Genomic DNA, 14,255 nt, shown 5'->3' with positions numbered 1-14,255 from the left:
TGGTTTTGTCACATTTTTAGCTGAGTGGTGTCAGCTAAACAATGTTACCTCTCTAAGCCTTAATTTCAGCATCTGTGAAATGGGTGTGATCATTAATAGTGCCAAGGGTTAAAATGAGTGTTCCCTGAGTTGGTGTGTGTTAAGTATTCGGAACAGTACTAGACATCAGGAAGCATTGTGAAGGCATGAGCTCTTTTTCCTGTTACGGAGTACATAGAGAAATCTGGAGTGAACTTGTTCTCCTGAGGCCTCATTGGGCACACGTGAGGATACAATGCCTCTGCGGCACTCACTACCCGAGGCTTTTTTGAAGTTCAAGTAATATGCATGTTCAGTCACTGGGTTAGTGGAAGCCCATCGGCATTCATAGGTAGCTATAGAGGTTCTTTCCCAAAATTCTGGAATAGGATAGATGATTTTCTCCTAATACATCACTTACAAATAGGAAGACAAACTCCAGCCTGCGGGGTATGGAGCCACACCTCTGTTTGAAGTGCCCGAAGGCTATGCCAGGGTGTGTGCATGCTGTGAATAGAAAGACAGATTTCAGTGGCGCAGGTTTCCTTTCTGAGACTCAGACCAGCCTGATTCATTCGCCATTGTGTGCTGTGCACTGTGGAAGTTTAAACAGCTTTGAGCCGAACACCTGTGTCTTTGTCCAGGTCCTGCCTTGCAAAACAGGATCTGATTGGACTTCTCTTTTCCACAGTTACCCACCTGCACGCCTGCATTTCTGCATTCCTGCCTCATAGTGCTTCAGCCAACTTCTCAGAAAAAATAGCCAGACTTGAAAGTATGAGAAGATGACGTGAAAGTTAGATAGAAAATTCTCCTCCTACTATGTTCATGTTTGGTTAAAAACAGAGAGGGGGTTCCAGGTGGCTCAGTCAGTTAAGCATTTGACTTTGGCTCAGGTCATGATCTCGCGGTCGGGGAGTTTGAGCCCCGCATCGCACTCTGTGCTGACAGCTCAGAGCCTGGAGCCTGCTTAGTATTCTGTGTCTCCCTCTCTCTCTGCCCCTCTCCCGCTTGCACTCCGTCTCTCTCAAAAATAAATACACATTTAAAAATTTTTTAAAAAGACAGAGCATGAAATGTCTATTGTATGATGATTAAAACATCCTCCTGTTGTCCTTTCTTGGGCATGTCTGTTTAGGCTTTAGGGAAATAACTGAAACCCGCCTTTTCCCCCATATATAGTTGGGTAAATTTGCAATCTGTGAAGTGACATCAGAAGAATGGAGTAAAAAGTAGGGATCTAGAAGTCAGTACTTACAGACCCCTATGCGGTAGGCCATTGTGACAGATTTGGAAGACAGGAAGTACTTGTGGATGCTTCCATGGGTGAACACTGCTAGGAGTTCAGAAGTGGGTCTGAGATCTTCCTGGCGCTCTAGCAGGATGTCTTCTAGTAGTGCGGTTGTAACAAATCACCGTGGTGGAGAGTAAGTGCCATGATAGAGTCCATTGCATTTTTCAGAATCTTTTTAGTCCTGCATGAAGTTTAAGAGAACAAAGGGATTTGTTTTTCCATGTGGGAGAGTCAGGAAAGGCCTCTGGGAAGGGGTTAGAGTTGGATCTTGAACGTTGGGAAGGGTTCCTGCACACAGAAAGGGGCAAGAGCACATCTTAAGCAAAGAGCATGAGAAAAGGGCACAAAAGTGGATATGGGGGCGGGGGGCAACAGTGACACAATGGGGACCATCCCATAATGTACCCAGGTCCTGGTGTGCTACTGAAGGTTTGTGATTATTGTGCATTTTCCAGTTAAATACCTTTGGGGATATCTCCTTTAAAAAAAAAAAAAGCTTTAATTACCATTATAAATCTGTTAGGCCATCTTGTTCTTGCTGAGCAGATTTGTGTTCTCTCTCTGAAGAGGGCCATATTGTAGCTGGTGGTGTATTTGTGATAGATGCACTCATTGCCATAAATGCAGCTATGTTTATCTCAGTAGTCATTTATTTCCTTTTAATGCTGTAAAGAAATGAAAATTGGATCTAACTGAATTCTCTCGCTCCATTCTCTCAGGTGAGGTTTCTATAGAAAATGTTCTTTTCCCCTTTTTGACAGTTGCTTGGTTTAATGGACCTTGTGGTTTTAGTGCAGGTGTATTTCTTGGGACTGGTTTGTTGGTATCCTTTGTAGTTTACACAGCAGCCTCCTTTCCAGTAGTCCATCCACTCCCTTCACGTATGGGTGAGGCCATGTTTGCTAAGCAGCAAACTCTTAAGTAAAATCCTCACTCCATTGCACAAAAGAAATGCATAGTTTGAAAGTCACTTTTAAGGCTAAGTAGCTCCATACAGTGAAAATATTTACTACCTCTTAACAGAAACATGTGAACAAAAGGTTGTTCAAATAACCTAAGACTGTCGTTACAATTAGGTAAGACCGTGGTTTCATGGCCTCTGTTTAACTTAGTGCCGACTAAGGATGATAATCAGATTAATCTCTTTTGAGAAATTGTCCATGGGCTCAGCTTCCTTTTTGTTTCATCCTCCTCCTAAAACATTTCCTTGAATGCTCATTGTCTGCTCCTTCACTGCGTCTCCTTCTGCCTCTTGCTTGTTCTTGACTTCTGCCTACATCTGCCTTTCCCCACCCCCAACCTTTCCCACTTCTGGACTTACCATCCATTATCCTTCTGGATGTCCAGCTCCGCGTGGTTCACTTTTACCCCAATGTCGTTTGTAGACCCAATTCCTTTAATGGATGTTAATTGAGAACCTGCTCCCTGCTGACATGATGCATGTTCAAGAAATGGGTTTTCAAAGGCAGCACTTGCCCTTTGGGTGCTCATCATGTCATGAGGTGAGACAAACAAGTAAACAGCCCATTACAGGCAGAAGTGCTGGTGTGGCTGAAAATCTGCTGGAGAGGGCGGCGGGAGGCTTAGCGACCCACGGATGATGGGAAGATGAAACCTGCCCCCGCCAGAGCCGCTCCTGGGGCCGCCTTCTCCAGTCCTCTCCATCTTCCTCCCTGCTCCTTGCCATTCCATACAGACCTTTTGTTTCAGTACTTCTTAGACTATACGTATGTGCTTGTTTTCACCAGCCAGTTCTTACTAGTAATTGTACACCTAACACTGGATGGGGGGTAGGACACATCCAGCAAACTGACTTGCCCAGGCTCGGTCTTTTCCTCTGTAAAGTGAGAACAGTGACTTCGAATTCTTGCCAAAGTTTTCCTGGCTTTAAAAAAAACAGAAAACAACACCTTATGATACTCCACTAAAATAAGTACATATTTATATTGAAAATCCTGTAAACATTTTGTCTTTATTTTGTGATGACACAGACATGATTTAAAAGTTAATTTCTTTAGTAGGATTAGTTTCTAAGGACAAAAAGGAGAGAGAACGCAGTTTTACTTTTTGGTGTTTTTTTTTTTTCAATAGTTCTGAATACGAAAGTTTGTTACCAATGCCAAAACAGTGACCTTGAAGGAAATGTATAGTCAGAGGGAAATTTTACTTCATTGGATTGAATTTTAGTCTTCTTCGAAAGCCTGTGTTTTTTGTCTTAAAAAAGAAAAACTGGACTAATTGTTAAGTTGAATATAATAATGCAGTTTTGTGACCTTTTCAAAAACCATTTTGAAGTGATTTCAAAGATTCTAAAAAATATAAGGATTTAGTTGTTTCTAAATTCAGTAGCCTATGATTTTAAAGGTTTTGAATCTTAGTTTGAGTCCTCAGGATTCATCACAATTAGTCGAGAACATCCTTTTTTTTTTTTTTTTAATGTTTTTAATGTTTATTCATTTTTGAGAGAGAGAGAGAGTATGAGTTAGTGGGGGAGGGGCAGAGAGAGAAGGAGACACAGAATCTGAAGCAGGCCCCAGGCTCTGAGCTGTCAGCAAAAAACTCTACGCAGGACTCGAACCCACAAACGGTGAGATTGTGACCCGAGCTGAAGTTGGTTGCTTAACCGACAAAGCCACCCAGGCGCCCTGAGAACTTACTTCTTAACATTACAGGGAACAGATGCAATTTTTAACTCACAGCAGTTCTTACTAGACCACTTCTTACATGCACAAGAACACCAAAATGAAACTGGGTTTTCTCCACCATCGGTGCACATCTTAGCACTTAGAAATTGGGAAATTTCAAAAAGCTCCCCGTCAGCCCAGGCTCTACTGCTCATTGTCATTACAGGTGGCATTTGAGTCTTCAGAAGGCTGCCTTGATTTATTTTTTTTTATTTCATTTTCATTATAAAGCCTTCCTGGGAAATGATTTTTGTTTTGTAGGCTTAGTTCAGTTTAGCTAATATTTATCATTTATTATTTGGGCAGGCCCTGGAAGGCTCATTAGGACGACCAAATACACAGTATAATTAACCATCAATGTAAGAAAAACTGCCAAGTAGAATGTTTAAAGCCAGATTATTTGATCACTCCTTTCATGAATTTCCAGTGTAATAGAAAAGATGGGACAAATAGGGAGCATATAGCTGGCCAATTCCATGGGTTTTATAGAGTGACAGGCATAACTGAAGTAACCACAGGTGAGTTAGGAAGACAAGAGCTCCATTTAAGAAATGAATTGGGGGCGCCTGGGTGGCTCAGTAAGTTAAGCATCTGACTCTTGATTTCACCTCAGATCATGATCTCATGGTTTGTGGGTTCAAGCCCCATGTCAGGCTCTGTGCTGACAGTGTGGAGCCTGCTTGGGATCCTCTCTCTCTCCCTCTCTCCCTCTCTCTCTCTCTCTCTCTCTCTCTCTCCCTCTCTCTCTCCTTCTGCCTCTCCCCCCCTCCCTCCCTCTCTCCCTCTCTCCCTCTCTCCCTCTCTCCCTCTCTCCCTCCCTCTCTCCCTCTCTCCCCCCCTCCCTCCCTCTCTCCCTCTCTCCCTCTCTCCCTCTCTCCCTCCCTCTCTCCCTCTCTCCCTCTCTCCCTCTCTCCCTCTCTCCCTCTCTCTCTCCCTCTCTCTCTCCCTCTCTCTCTCCCTCTCTCTCTCCCTCTCTCTCTCCCTCTCCCTCTCCCTCTCTCTCTCCCTCTCTCTCTCCCTCTCCCTCTCTCTCTCCTTCTGCCTCTCCCCCCCCTCCCTCCCTCTCTCTCTCCCTCTCTCTCTCCCTCTCTCTCTCCTTCTGCCTCTCCCCCCCCCCCTCTCTCCCTCTCTCTCAGAATAAATAAACTTTAAAAAATGAATTGAGGGATGCCTGGGTGGCTCAGTCGGTTGAGCATCCAACTCTTTGTTTCAGCTCAGGCCATGATCTCACGGTTTGTGGGTTTCAGCCCCACGTCGGGCTCTGTGCTAATAGCACAGAGCCTACTTGGGATATTCTCTCTCTCTCTCTCTCTCTCTCTCTCTCTCTCTGTGCCCCTCCCCTGCTTGCTTGCACGCTCTCTCTCTCTCTGTCTCAAATAAATAAACTTAAAAACTTTTTTTAATAATTTTTTAAAAATGAATTATAAATGGCATTTTGAAGGCAGTGGTGGCGGCATTGGAAAGAGCTGGGCTTACAATGAGAGCCAAGAACAACTTGAGTTCATGGTAAGGAGGACTAGTCGAGGGGATCCACTGACAGTGGGTATAAATGTAGCCTACTGAAGACTTGTTAACAGAATGTACTTTAAACAGATGAGGCTTTGTCGTGTGCTTATAAGTGGAGATTTTTTAAAATTTTAACCTTATTTTTCGGATAAATGATAACATGCTCATGGTTCAAAAAAATTTTTTTAATGTTTATTTATTTTTGAGAGAGAGGGAGAGCACAAGCAGGAGAGGGACAAAGAGAAAGAGAGGGAGACACAGAATTGAAAGCAGGCTCCAGGCTCTGAGCCAACAGCACGGAGCTGGACACGGGGCTTGTACCCACGAACCACAAGATTATGACCTAAGCTGAAGTGAAACACTTACCTGACTGAGCTACCCAGGCACCCTCACGGTTCAAAATTTTAAAGTCACAAAATGGTAGGGACTCAGTGATAAATCTCCTTCCCACTGCTGACTTCAGCTCATCAGTTCCTTTTCCTAAAGGCAACCAGTTTTACTAGTATCTTCATAAAATTTTTCTGATATTTATACATACAAATATACATTTTATCTCCTTTAACACAAATGGTTACATACAAGTCCATAATTTTTTCAAGACCTGTTAGGTCCAGATAAGTTTTAGAATTCAAAATTTATTGGATTTTAGAAAAAGCAATATGGTGCTTATAGCATAAATTACATAATATCTACAGGTGGTCTGAACAGCAGAGTAATCGAACAGACTAATTCTCCAAGGAAACTGAATATTCTCACCATATGGGGTAAATAAGAAGTAACTAGGAACCATAAATAGCTTGTTCAGTTGCTCTCAGGTGTTACTGTCAAATAAATTCTGGCATTAAACTTATAAAAGAAAGTTTTGGTTTTTAAAACTTTAGATCTGCAATTACAGATAAAGGATTGTAGCCTAGAATGCGCACTGTTCTGTATCCTGTTGTTGTTTTTTACTTAATAGTATATATTGGAATTCATCCCATGCCAGTACATAACTTCCTCATTCCATAAACAATTAGAATGGACTCATATACTTGACTTCTTGTAGGAAGTAATTTAAATACATATAGTGGTTTGTGTACGTATCCATTTATGTGTGTATAGTTAGCAGAGTCAGGTCTAGATCAAATTATTAACTAATATAAGCCTCTTTACGAAACTCTAATGCCTGTTTTTAAAAAATAATAGTATGAAATATAATACTGGTTTATGAAAAAAATAAAAATAGTAATAATCGTCTTTGTGACACAGTTTAGCCAAACCAACAGAGCCATAATACACAGCATTATAATTTGTTCTGTGTTGGGGGAAAAAAGCCTGAAGAACTAGAATTTCCTTTTCAGTATTCCTTCTGAGAATTCTTTGCCAAGCAAACATATGCAGATGTATTTGTCGTGTCATTATCATCATTCTTTGTAGAATAGTTGCTACTAGGAGAGGCAAGAAGCTGTTTAAATATCGGAGACGCTCTTTTTAATTGGTGTGTCAGCACCAATGACTGAAAGGAGAAAGCCTGGTAATAGCATGTGCCGTTGTCACCATGCACCGGTGTTTGGGCAGAGGAGCCTGACTAAATAAGGCAATGCCCAACTGAGCCTTATCAGCGTTTGAGCGCAGTACGGAGGAGCAGCTGATGTGCGGAGCTTGTCCGCCCTCTGCAATTCCGTAACGTCTTGGCAGATGTGCATCTCTCACCTACATCCAAAGTTAGGACCTGCAGTGCTCGCCGTTGTCGACACCTGCATCTTATTTTCTGTAGAGTTGAATGTGAAACATAAAATCTCTAGAGAGGATGAAAGAGAGAGCTCAGTTTACTGTTCCAAAAATGTGTTATGCATGTAAGCATACTTATTTTTAGTGATGTGTCAGAGGAGAGTTTGTTTAGGAGTTCATTCACCAGTCCTGGCTCGCGACAGCTTTTTCCCCAGCCACCACAGCGCCTCCCCAGCCGGCCTCTCCTCTCCGAGGCTGGGGTCCCAGGAGAGGAGATTTGCAGCCACTGCTACCCCTGGGGCTCACTGGGTGCAGGTTGCAGGGGAGGGAAAGGAGGACGAGAGGGAGAAGAAGGGGGGAAACGAACTTTTAATCACATCCAGTCATTAGCTTGCCTTTTTTTCTTTTCTTTTTTCTTCTTCTTTTTTTAATTTTTGGTCTCCATTCTGCACTGTTTATGCTCTACCATTCTATGTAGTTATAAAAAGAAAGTGGCTTCTTTTTGTAGGAGTAAATCCAAGGGTTCAATTCTAATGCCAGCAAGTATGATTTTCAGTTAATATTAGTATTCAAGCCTACAAACTGGGCTCCTAATCCGGGCTTGGTTGTGCACGGCTTGGGGGTGAGGGATGACTGTGTACACATTAAAGAGCTTCCCAAAGCTGGTGATTAGGTACTGTACCACTAACAGAGCTAAGAGGTAAAGATGAGTGTGGAGACAAAGCTCCAAGCTGGATTCCTAGCTGGTGTCCATCCTCTGTCTACCTACTTCTCTGTCTTCCCTCCCTCCTCTGGCCTTCTCCTCCTCCCCGCCTTCCCTCTCTCCCTCCCTCCTCCCTTTTGTTTTCTTAACCCTTTGGTGTGGAAGGTTAAAGTCATCACGGCCTCAGGTTCTGGCTTTCTGTCTGCAACCATTAATACAAGGCCCCTCTCTTCTTTTCCCTCTTTCCCTTTTATCTGTTTCCCCGGGGCCCATTCCCTTCCCTTCCCTAAGCACTCAGTAATAAATGTTGATCCCATGCCATCGATTCTGTATAAATAGAAAAGTATAGTGTTGTTTCTATATATTTTTAGTTTATATGGCAGGCACTATGTTACACAGTTCATTTTCTTTTATTTCTAATTATGTTTAACATAACATGTTACATTTTTTATATAATGTTATAGTTTTGGGTTTGTTTTTGGGTTTTTTTGTTTGTTTGTTTGTTTTTTTTGCCACTCAACACTATTTAAAGATGTACACCTGGTATTCATGCTGCCATATGTACACCTGGGCCATTGGTTCAGACAGCTGCACAGTATTCTGAAGTACACATGCATCCTGTTTTCCTTACCATTCCCTTAGTGATGGATGCTTACGTTGCCTCTAACACCCCACTGTCACGAACAGCACTATAAAAACATTATGTTCAACTACCTTTTAAAAGCCAAGTTGCGGTTCATTAAAGTACCTCTAGGAGAAATCCTGGGGTACCTATTAAAATTCAAATGTATGTATTCTAAAGTTCTTAATTTAAAAGTTTTTGTATAGTTTAGAATAATGTTGGTGCCCACCACAGAATGAGTATTCTTGGCATCTCTGCCCTGATGGCACAGAAAAAAATAAAACTTTCTGATGGGGAGGATGGAATGCATTTTGTGGCTGGGCATATAGCCTCTGGGTCTTCTGTTTTAGAATTAAATACTCGCACATCTTCCCTACTAATACTTTGGGTCTTTGAAAAGCAGAACTTGGAGGAACATTCTAGACTAGTGTGGGGGACTGATCTTATTCACACTCTGTAATTTAAGGTCATAAAGTATGGGAAGAACACGTGCTTTGGAGTCCAGGAATGTCTTAACTCTACCTTGGGCAAGTTATTTAACCTTTTTTTAGCCTTCATTTCTTCATCAATAATGGTAGGATTGTAGAGTCCTCCTCATAGGGACGTCAAAAGGATTAAATAAGCTAATACATGAGATGGATCTTTCGTGATGCCTGACACATAGTGAGCCTCCATATGGGGTAACTGTGGGACATTAGGAAAGTCTCACCTCAGACTGGATTAGACAACTTCTCAAACATGTTTCCAAGAGCCAGCTTGGTCATTTCTCTGCAGCCTCTCCCCATCTTCCATCTGTTAAAATGTCAAAGATGGCGGGTAGTAGGCACTCCTGGGCAGGGAGAGGCTGGCAGTGGGCGGCACCAGTGGTTATAAGAAAAGGACAGGGTGTAGGAGGGGGAAATCCAACTGTGTTTAAGAAGATTTATCCCATGACCTAATATCATCAAAGTGTGAATGTGAGGAGATAATTGTGGGCTGAGTTAGGTCAGGGTCGAGTAGCTCCCACTAAGCACAAAGGACAGATGAGAACGGGTCTGGCACATTGTGGGGAGCCAGGGCTGGGTAGTTGGGCTCCAGCAATTGGAAGAACATGGAGCGTCCTTTACAAACTCTCATGAAAACAGTGTATTCTTACCAAGTTTCCGGTAGAAACTTGTCCATGCACACTTGCTTCCAAAGAAGAATGGGGTTATTTCAGTGTGTTGGCTACTAAGACTGGGTCTGTTTGCCTGAAATAAAGGGGTAAACACATCTGTCCACTTAGTATTTTCAGCTCTCTTAACCAGATTGGCTCACTGAGGGATCAGTAGGCTTTTTGCGCCTACTATATTAAGGCAAGTTTTAAATGCCTAAGTGACCACTGGTAACATTCTGACCTGGGGAGGACAATGGTAAGCAGAGCTGGTTCAGCAGTGAATTTCCAGCTGATTATTGGTTTTATATGTAGCTCACAGGATTGATAAGAACCTTTATCTGAATTATCAACTCAGTGGAAAGTTGATTTTGGGATTACGTTAGACTTAAATACAAAAACCAGCGTAATAGGTAAACCATTATCACAGGTTGGCAGATTTCCCCCCATAACATTTTAGTTATTTCCAGAAGATGGTCAGCATAATGTGGAAGAAAGAGCATGGGCTCTTTCATTAAACATACCTGGGTTCAGTCCCGATTCTGCTGTGTGCTTTGGATTTATTTGTTTTTAATGTTTATTTACTTATATTAACAAAGAGAGAGCACTAGTGCACGAGCTGGGGAGAGGGAGAGAGAGAATCCCAGGCAGGCTCTGTGCTGTTAGTGCAGAGCCCGATGCAGGGCTTGATCTCATGAATCGGGAGATCATGGCCTGAGCCGAAATCAAGAGTCAGACACTTAACCTGCAGAGCCACCCAGACGCCCCTCTGCTGTGTGCTTTGGGCAAAACGCTACCTGTGAGAACTTGCTTCCTTATATACAATAGACAGAATAATAGCCTTGAAGGACTATTGGCAGGAGTCCAACATAGTAATTTTGTTCATCAAGTGTGTAGCACAGTTCGTGGAACATAGATGCTCAGTGATTGCAGGGCAGTATGTATTTGTGTATGTACACACACCCATTCTAGTAGTGTAGTAAATATGAAAACTTTAATTTTCATGCTCCTCTCAGGGACTTAAGATCATTTTTCAACATCAGCCTTAGCTCCAGGATACTTGCCACGCGGTTGCCCTCTGCTATGTTGAACCCAGGGTAGCCCCGTGCATTGCCATCTTTCCTCCCCCCACCCCCACCCCTCGCCTTCCCAGTCACCTTCCTTCCTTTTGTATGGGCTGCTCATTCCCTGCGGCTCTCCTCTCCCATCCATTTCATCACGAGTAAGCAAGGGGAATACCTTAGAAGTATAACTAATGGGAAAAACACGAGTGGAAAACACCTGTCCGCTTTGCTGAGGAGTAGCCCAGTTGTTGACAGTCACACCTGAAACTGCCATCCCCACGCAGGGGTCCTGACTGTCCCCTGAGGATGGCAGATCCCCTTTCACCACCTTCTGGCTGATGAACTGATACCGTTTACCCAACTAGTTAGGAATATTACTACCTCACATCCTCTGTGTCTGTCATAGAGCCTCCCATCAAGCAGTCCCCGCGGGCACTGGCCTGGGGTCACCTAACACAGACAGCCCCCCCGTGTGTGCATGTGCATGTGTGTGACAGAACCGTGACCCCTCTAGACCTGAACTTCCTGGTCTATGTAAATGAGTTGGAGCCAAATGGTTTCTGAGGTCTTTCTTGCTTTCCGGATTTTGTAAAATACCTTGATGTACTATTAATAATTCCAGTTTTAATTATCTGATTACGGGATGTTTAAAGACTGCCGCCAGCATTAGGTACCCACTTATAAGAATGATCCGCCATGAATCCTCAAGGAGTCTTGGGCTATTATGCTCATATGTATTAGCACCTATTGCTAGATTTTTTTTTTTTTTTTGTATCTCTGTTGTCATGAAACACATACGACTTGAGTTTTTACTTTCCTCAGATGATCTGATTGCTGGGTACAGGCTGTTTTTAGAGTTCTTTATCATTCAAATTGTAGGAGAGTTGTAGTTAGAAGGTACAGCTGCCTTTCCGACTTGAATCTGATGCCCCTATCTTTATTTACCAAAGCAAAACAATTCATCAGATTTAGTAGGAAGACCATCATCACTTTAAAAAAACAAAAGGAGGCCTGGTTCTTACTTACATGTAGTGAGCAGATTTCCCTAGAAATAAGTGCACCTGCCACAGTTCTTGAAAACCCAAGTCGAGGAGAACTTTAAAAACTCTTTACTTTTCCAGGGTAGTTGGATACCTCAGAGCTGTCAGGTTTTGTGGAGGGGCGGTGAACAGGAGGCAGGGGAAAGCCGAGGAGGTGGAGATCGGCATCTGTGAGCTGGAACATAAGCACTTGTATCCTATTTTAAAGGGGGTGGGGGAAAGTAGGTTAAGTTTGGTTATAAGAACAAATTCAAATTGTTCTCATTCTGATTCCTTAATTTTATAGATGAGGACACTAATATATCAGAGGAAGGTGAGAGTAAGGAATCAGCGATAGAAGCCAAATCTCTTACATCCCAGGCAAAGCTTCTCCTGGACAAGGGCTCAGCCTCCTAAAGAAGCGATGGGCCCGGCTGCAGCCAGTGTCACCACACAAAGGGAGAAGGCCCATCAGCCATGCCTTCAGGGGACTGAACGCATTTGGCTGCCTCTGAGGAAGTGAAAACCACTAGGTCCTTCAGTCTTCTCTTCTCCTTCCCAATTTTCCTCTCGTTTATTTTCAAAACTTAAGCCTCGTGTCAGGTAAACATTACTGGTGATGCAATTTTAGATCAGCTCTCAAAAAATTGGATCCTTGTTGGAAAAGTTGACCAAGGTAGATCTAAGATACAGAGTGTAGCCCATACCAGGTATTTGTTCCTCAAGGAAAAGTAGACCATTGCCACCTCAGACAAGGAACCTCACCTGGCAGGCCACATACCGGGTCATGTGTAGAGACTTTGTGTCTCCATATCCACAAACCGGTGTTTCCAGGATAGAAGGAGTGGCCCTGTGGGTTGTGGAAGCTTCTAACTGGTAATTACACTGTGGGTTGGGTGTGTCTGTGTGTGTCTTCAGATTTGCATATCTCATAATAAACACGCTGACAACCAGTTTGTGCCTCTAAGACTTTTAAGTAATCTGTCCATGGCTGCATAGTTTGCAGATGGTGGGACCAGGACATACATACAGGTCTTTTGACCGGAGCCCTTGTTACCTCTCTGCTGCCCCCTCCCATGAAGGTTAAGGGTTACATTAGTTTGGCACAAGATGATGCCTAATGCTGTCTGGTCACCACTTTCTTGTTGCATGTCACAAAGGTACAGACATATTGCATATATTACTTCCTTTTGTGTAGAAAAGGAGAAAATAAGAACCCACATTTCAATTTTCTTGTATATACTTAAAGAAACTCTGGAAGAATTTTTTTAAAAAAACAGAAACACTGGTTAGCTGTGTCTAACACCAAGGTATGAATAACAGACAAGGTAAGAGGGAGAGTTTTTCCGTTATTATTATTTTTTTAATGTTTTTACTTTTTGAGAGAGAGAGAGAGAAAGAGAGAGGGAGAGATAGAACACGAGCAGGGGAGGGGCAGAAAGAGAGGGAGACACAGAATCTGAAGTAGACTCCAGGCTCTGAGCTGTCAGCACAGAGCCTAATGTGGGGCTCAAACTCACAAATCATGAGATCATGACCTGAGCCAAAGTCTGATGCTTAACCAGCTGAGCCACCCAGGCGCCCCTTCCATTATTTTTTTATATTTTATTGAGCCATTTGAATATATTATTTAGCAACTTAATATATTTTTAAGTTATTAAATGAAATGGATAAATATTATCTATAATGATGTTTTCTGTGCCCAGCTTCATCTGCATTATCTGTTTGTAGTGTCTTACTTGTATCACCTGTGATCCTCATAATGATTCTGCAAAGTAGGTTCTACCACTGTTCTCAATTTATAGAAGAAGAAACAGCATCATAGCAAGGGTAGATAACTTGCCCTGGGTTACAGGCTAGTGAGTGGTTAGAGCTCATTTGTATGCAGGCAGCCTGACTCTAGAACCCATGTTCATAACCAGTAGAGGCAAGGATTAGACAAACAGCAAGAAACTCAGTTTTGAGTGTGTTCCAATAGGACACAAGAGATGTTTTTAGTTTGGCACTTTTGAAGTCTGTGAATCCTAAATAATGTGTCCACATCTATAGAGCAAGTCCAGGGAGACCGTGAAATTCCCATTATGCTAATCTAATCCAAGGATTACATTTATGCTGTGGTTGTAACAACATGCTGTAGATTGAGATATTGGGGTTTCAATGCCAAATATTACAAATGCTGAGACACCCAAGGACATGCTGAGGGCAGTAGGTGGGGAGGGAACAGTTCAGAGCCTCCAGATGGCAGGAGACAGCAGGGACCAGGATGGCTGGCAAGGCGGCCTCAGGGTGGCCGGGCAGGCAGAAGGCTTCAGATGCCACTACCGCGGGGATGAGGTGCCCGCTGCAGGGGGTTTGGTGTGTGTCACCCACTGAAACCCCAGTGAAAGACCGCAGGACCTCAACATCTTACAGAGGTCGGAGGGAGGTATTGCAACCTGGTTAAAAAAAAAAAAAATCCCACAGCTTGGAGTAAAATCATTTGAAAAGCTGGTGCAGCTAATAA

The 14,255-nt window shown here is 43.0% G+C and overlaps 1 protein-coding gene across 1 annotated transcript in view; it reads left to right on the top strand.

Moving 5' to 3' along the window:
- The window catches only part of JPH1 (junctophilin 1), an 83,917-nt gene that overhangs the window by 26,927 nt on the left and 42,735 nt on the right, over positions 1-14,255 (top strand).

The sequence above is a fragment of the Prionailurus bengalensis genome, chromosome F2 (assembly GCF_016509475.1).
Source record: "Prionailurus bengalensis isolate Pbe53 chromosome F2, Fcat_Pben_1.1_paternal_pri, whole genome shotgun sequence".
NCBI classification, from domain to species: domain Eukaryota; kingdom Metazoa; phylum Chordata; class Mammalia; order Carnivora; family Felidae; genus Prionailurus; species Prionailurus bengalensis.
This window is presented reverse-complemented; position numbering and strand designations above follow the sequence as displayed.